This window comes from Cherax quadricarinatus, chromosome 13, assembly GCF_038502225.1.
Source record: "Cherax quadricarinatus isolate ZL_2023a chromosome 13, ASM3850222v1, whole genome shotgun sequence".
Taxonomy (NCBI): Eukaryota; Metazoa; Arthropoda; class Malacostraca; order Decapoda; family Parastacidae; genus Cherax; species Cherax quadricarinatus.
This window is the reverse complement of record NC_091304.1, coordinates 12,684,922-12,690,921: the sequence shown is the minus strand read 5'-3', so window position 1 is coordinate 12,690,921 and position 6,000 is coordinate 12,684,922. Positions and strand designations below refer to the sequence as shown.

Sequence of the window (6,000 nt, the reverse complement as noted above, 5' to 3'; positions counted from 1 at the left end):
GTGTTTATTTCATCCAGCACTTGTTGGTGTACCTCCCTCTTCTGATTTCCTGGAGTCCTTCTTGTCTCCACTGTAAATTCTTCTTTAAATCTCATGTTGAGCTCCTCACATACTTCTTGGTCGTTTCCTGTGAACTCCCCACCTTCCTTCCTCAGTCTGATTACCTGGTCTTTGACTATTGTTTTCCTCCTGATGTGGCTATACAACAGCTTCGGGTCAAACTTGACATTTCGATTCTATGTCATTTTCGTATTGTCGCTGAGCCTCCTTCTTATCTGTGCATATTCGTTTCTGGCTCTTCGGCTAATCTCTTTACTTTCCTGGGTCCTTTGTCTTCTGTACTTTTTCCATTCTCTAGTGCACTTAGTTTTTGCTTCCCTGAAATTTTGGGTGAATCGTATGTGTGTGTGTGTGTGTGTGTGTGTGTGTGTGTGTGTGTGTGTGTGTGTGTGTGTGTGTGTGTGTGTGTGTGTGTGTGTGTGTGTGTGTGCGTGTGTGTGTGTGTGTGTGTGCGTGTGTGCTTGTTTGTGTGCTAGGTCAAGCGTACATGTGTATACGCGCGCGCATGTCCCCCGAAAAGCAAGCAGGGTTGAGGTAAGACTCCACAGTTCCTCACTTGCCTGGTCTGTGTGTCTACGTGCGTTGCCACAGCCTCACACCACCATCATCCCTCACAACCAGCAACCTCCTCATAACACAAAACTGGTAATCAGATTAGAGTTGTGTCGCTCCGCAGTGTGTAATGCATTCTTGTGTTATTGTAATGCATTCTTGTGTTAGTGTGATGCATTCTTGTGTTAGTGTGATACATTCTTGTGTTATTGTAATGCATTCTTGTGTTAGTGTGATGCATTCTTGTGTTAGTGTGATACAGTCTTGTGTTAGTGTGATGAAGTCTTGTGTTAGTGTGATACAGTCTTGTGTTAGTGTGATGCAGTCTTGTGTTAGTGTGATGCATTCTTGTGTTAGTGTGATGCATTCTTGTGTTAGTGTGATGCATTCTTGTGTTAGTGTGATGCATTCTTGTGTTAGTGTGATGCATTCTTGTGTTAGTGTGATGCAGTCTTGTGTTAGTGTGATGCAGTCTTGTGTTAGTGTGATGCAGTCTTGTGTTAGTGTGATGCAGTTTTGTGTTAGTGTGATGCAGTCTTGTGTTAGTGTGATACAGTCTTGTGTTAGTGTGATACAGTCTTGTGTTAGTGTGATACAGTCTTGTGTTAGTGTGATGCAGTCTTGTGTTAGTGTGATGCAGTCTTGTGTTAGTGTGATGCATTCTCGTGTTAGTGTGATGCATTCTCGTGTTAGTGTGATGCATTCTTGTGTTAGTGTGATGCAGTCTTGTGTTAGTGTGATGCAGTCTTGTGTTAGTGTGATGCAGTCTTGTGTTAGTGTGATGCATTCTTGTGTTAGTGTGATGCATTCTCGTGTTAGTGTGATGCATTCTTGTCTTAGTGTGATACAGTCTTGTGTTAGTGTGATGCATTCTTGTCTTAGTGTGATACAGTCTTGTGTTAGTGTGATACAGTCTTGTGTTAGTGTGATGCAGTCTTGTGTTAGTGTGATGCAGTCTTGTGTTAGTGTGATACAGTCTTGTGTTAGTGTGATGCAGTCTTGTGTTAGTGTGATGCATTCTTGTGTTAGTGTGATGCAGTCTTGTGTTAGTGTGATGCAGTCTTGTGTTAGTGTGATGCAGTCTTGTGTTAGTGTGATGCAGTCTTGTGTTAGTGTGATGCAGTCTTGTGTTAGTGTGATACAGTCTTGTGTTAGTGTGATGCAGTCTTGTGTTAGTGTGATGCAGTCTTGTGTTAGTGTGATGCAGTCTTGTGTTAGTGTGATGCAGTCTTGTGTTAGTGTGATACAGTCTTGTGTTAGTGTGATGCAGTCTTGTGTTAGTGTGATGCATTCTTGTGTTAGTGTGATACAGTCTTGTGTTAGTGTGATACAGTCTTGTGTTAGTGTGATGCAGTCTTGTGTTAGTGTGATGCAGTCTTGTGTTAGTGTGATACAGTCTTGTGTTAGTGTGATGCAGTCTTGTGTTAGTGTGATGCATTCTTGTGTTAGTGTGATACAGTCTTGTGTTAGTGTGATGCAGTCTTGTGTTAGTGTGATGCAGTCTTGTGTTAGTGTGATGCAGTCTTGTGTTAGTGTGATGCAGTCTTGTGTTAGTGTGATGCAGTCTTGTGTTAGTGTGATACAGTCTTGTGTTAGTGTGATGCAGTCTTGTGTTAGTGTGATGCATTCTTGTGTTAGTGTGATACAGTCTTGTGTTAGTGTGATACAGTCTTGTGTTAGAGTGATGCAGTCTTGTGTTAGTGTGATGCAGTCTTGTGTTAGTGTGATGCAGTCTTGTGTTAGTGTGATGCAGTCTTGTGTTAGTGTGATGCAGTCTTGTGTTAGTGTGATGCAGTCTTGTGTTAGTGTGATACAGTCTTGTGTTAGTGTGATGCAGTCTTGTGTTAGTGTGATGCATTCTTGTGTTAGTGTGATACAGTCTTGTGTTAGTGTGATACAGTCTTGTGTTAGTGTGATGCAGTCTTGTGTTAGTGTGATGCAGTCTTGTGTTAGTGTGATACAGTCTTGTGTTAGTGTGATGCAGTCTTGTGTTAGTGTGATGCAGTCTTGTGTTAGTGTGATGCAGTCTTGTGTTAGTGTGATACAGTCTTGTGTTAGTGTGATACAGTCTTGTGTTAGTGTGATGCAGTCTTGTGTTAGTGTGATGCAGTCTTGTGTTAGTGTGATGCAGTCTTGTGTTAGTGTGATGCAGTCTTGTGTTAGTGTGATGCAGTCTTGTGTTAGTGTGATGCAGTCTTGTGTTAGTGTGATACAGTCTTGTGTTAGTGTGATACAGTCTTGTGTTAGTGTGATGCATTCTTGTGTTAGTGTGATGCAGTCTTGTGTTAGTGTGATACAGTCTTGTGTTAGTGTGATGCAGTCTTGTGTTAGTGTGATGCATTCTTGTGTTAGTGTGATACAGTCTTGTGTTAGTGTGATACAGTCTTGTGTTAGTGTGATGCATTCTTGTGTTAGTGTGATACAGTCTTGTGTTAGTGTGATACGGTCTTGTGTTAGTGTGATGCAGTCTTGTGTTAGTGTGATGCAGTCTTGTGTTAGTGTGATACAGTCTTGTGTTAGTGTGATACAGTCTTGTGTTAGTGTGATACAGTCTTGTGTTAGTGTGATACAGTCTTGTGTTAGTGTGATGCATTCTTGTGTTAGTGTGATACAGTCTTGTGTTAGTGTGATACAGTCTTGTGTTAGTGTGATACAGTCTTGTGTTAGTGTGATGCATTCTTGTGTTAGTGTGATACAGTCTTGTGTTAGTGTGATACAGTCTTGTGTTAGTGTGATACAGTCTTGTGTTAGTGTGATACAGTCTTGTGTTAGTGTGATACAGTCTTGTGTTAGTGTGATGCAGTCTTGTGTTAGTGTGATACAGTCTTGTGTTAGTGTGATACAGTCTTGTATCTAACAATATTCTGTTACTATGTAAACTACAGTTTGTATACTGCAGTAAAAAATAAAGTTGTGTTGTATTGTACTGTAACACTCACGGTGTTATTGTCTGAGTACTAGTGGTGTTATTGTCTGAGTACTAGTGGTGTTATTGTCTGAGTACTAGTGGTGTTATTGTCTGAGTACTAGTGGTGTTATTGTCTGAGTACTAGTGGTGTTATTGTCTGAGTACTAGTGGTGTTATTGTCTGAGTACTAGTGGTGTTATTGTCTGAGTACTAGTGGTGTTATTGTCTGAGTACTAGTGGTGTTATTGTCTGAGTATTAGTGGTGTTATTGTCTGAGTACTAGTGGTGTTATTGTCTGAGTACTAGTGGTGTTATTGTCTGAGTACTAGTGGTGTTATTGTCTGAGTATTAGTGGTGTTATTGTCTGAGTACTAGTGGTGTTATTGTATGAGCACTAGTGGTGTTATTGTCTGAGTACTAGTGGTGTTATTGTCTGAGTACTAGTGGTGTTATTGTCTGAGTACTAGTGGTGTTATTGTCTGAGTACTAGTGGTGTTATTGTCTGAGTACTAGTGGTGTTATTGCCTGAGTACTAGTGGTGTTATTGTCTGAGTACTAGTGGTGTTATTGTCTGAGTACTAGTGGTGTTATTGTCTGAGTACTAGTGGTGTTATTGTTTGAGTACTAGTGGTGTTATTGCCTGAGTACTAGTGGTGTTATTGTCTGAGTACTAGTGGTGTTATTGCCTGAGTACTAGTGGTGTTATTGTATGAGCACTAGTGGTGTTATTGTCTGAGTACTAGTGGTGTTATTGTCTGAGTACTAGTGGTGTTATTGTCTGAGTACTAGTGGTGTTATTGTCTGAGTACTAGTGGTGTTATTGTCTGAGTACTAGTGGTGTTATTGTCTGAGTACTAGTGGTGTTATTGTTTGAGTACTAGTGGTGTTATTGCCTGAGTACTAGTGGTGTTATTGTCTGAGTACTAGTGGTGTTATTGCCTTAGTACTAGTGGTGTTATTGTATGAGCACTAGTGGTGTTATTGTCTGAGTACTAGTGGTGTTATTGTCTGAGTACTAGTGGTGTTATTGTCTGAGTACTAGTGGTGTTATTGCCTGAGTACTAGTGGTGTTATTGTCTGAGTACTAGTGGTGTTATTGCCTGAGTACTAGTGGTGTTATTGTCTGAATACTAGTGGTGTTATTGTCTGAGTACTAGTGGTGTTATTGTCTGAGTACTAGTGGTGTTATTGTCTGAGTACTAGTGGTGTTATTGCCTGAGTACTAGTGGTGTTGTTGTCTGAGTACTAGTGGTGTTATTGTCTGAGTACTAGTGGTGTTATTGTCTGAGTACAAGTGGTGTTATTGCCTGAGTACTAGTGGTGTTATTGCCTGAGTACTAGTGGTGTTATTTCCTGAGTACTAGTGGTGTTATTGTCTGAGTACTAGTGGTGTTATTGTCTGAGTGCTAGTGGTGTTATTGTCTGAGTACTAGTGGTGTTATTGCCTGAGTACTAGTGGTGTTATTGCCTGAGTACTAGTGGTGTTATTGCCTGAGTACTAGTGGTGTTATTGCCTGAGTACTAGTGGTGTTATTGCCTGAGTACTAGTGGTGTTATTGTCTGAGTACTAGTGGTGTTATTGCCTGAGTACTAGTGGTGTTATTGCCTGAGTACTAGTGGTGTTATTGCCTGAGTACTAGTGGTGTTATTGCCTGAGTACTAGTGGTGTTATTGCCTGAGTACTAGTGGTGTTATTGCCTGAGTACTAGTGGTGTTATTGTCTTAGTACTAGTGTTGTTATTATCTGAGTACTAGTGGTGTTATTGCCTGAGTACTAGTGGTGTTATTGCCTGAGTACTAGTGGTGTTATTGTCTTAGTACTAGTGGTGTTATTGCCTGAGTACTAGTGTTGTTGTTGTCTTAGTACTAGTGTTGTTATTATCTGAGTACTAGTGGTATTATTGCCTGAGTACTAGTGGTGTTATTATCTGAGTACTAGTGGTGTTATTGTCTGAGTACTAGGGGTGTTATTGTCTTAGTACTAGTGTTGTTATTATCTGAGTACTAGTGGTATTATTGCCTGAGTACTAGTGGTGTTATTGCCTGAGTGCTAGTGGTGTTATTGCCTGAGTACTAGTGGTGTTATTGTCTTAGTACTAGTGTTGTTATTATCTGAGTACTAGTGGTGTTATTGCCTGAGTACTAGTGGTGTTATTGCCTGAGTACTAGTGGTGTTATTGTCTTAGTACTAGTGGTGTTATTCCCTGAGTACTAGTGTTGTTGTTGTCTTAGTACTAGTGTTGTTATTATCTGAGTACTAGTGGTATTATTGCCTGAGTACTAGTGGTGTTATTATCTGAGTACTAGTGGTGTTATTGTCTGAGTACTAGTGGTGTTATTGTCTTAGTACTAGTGTTGTTATTATCTGAGTACTAGTGGTATTATTGCCTGAGTACTAGTGGTGTTATTGCCTGAGTGCTAGTGGTGTTATTGCCTGAGTACTAGTGGTGTTATTGTCTTAGTACTAGTGTTGTTATTAT

General features: G+C 40.4%; 1 protein-coding gene across 3 annotated transcripts in view; it reads left to right on the top strand.

The window, feature by feature from the left end:
• The first annotated feature begins 572 nt into the window (after positions 1-572).
• LOC128688631 (uncharacterized) overlaps positions 573-6,000 on the top strand; it is a 42,712-nt gene continuing 37,284 nt past the window's right edge. The window contains exon 1 of one of the 3 annotated variants that reach the window (XM_053776542.2): positions 573-705. The gene's annotated coding sequence lies outside the window, so the exon portion shown is untranslated. The remainder of the gene's footprint in view (positions 706-6,000) is intronic. The other 2 variants (XM_053776543.2, XM_053776544.2) reach the window with 2 other exon arrangements.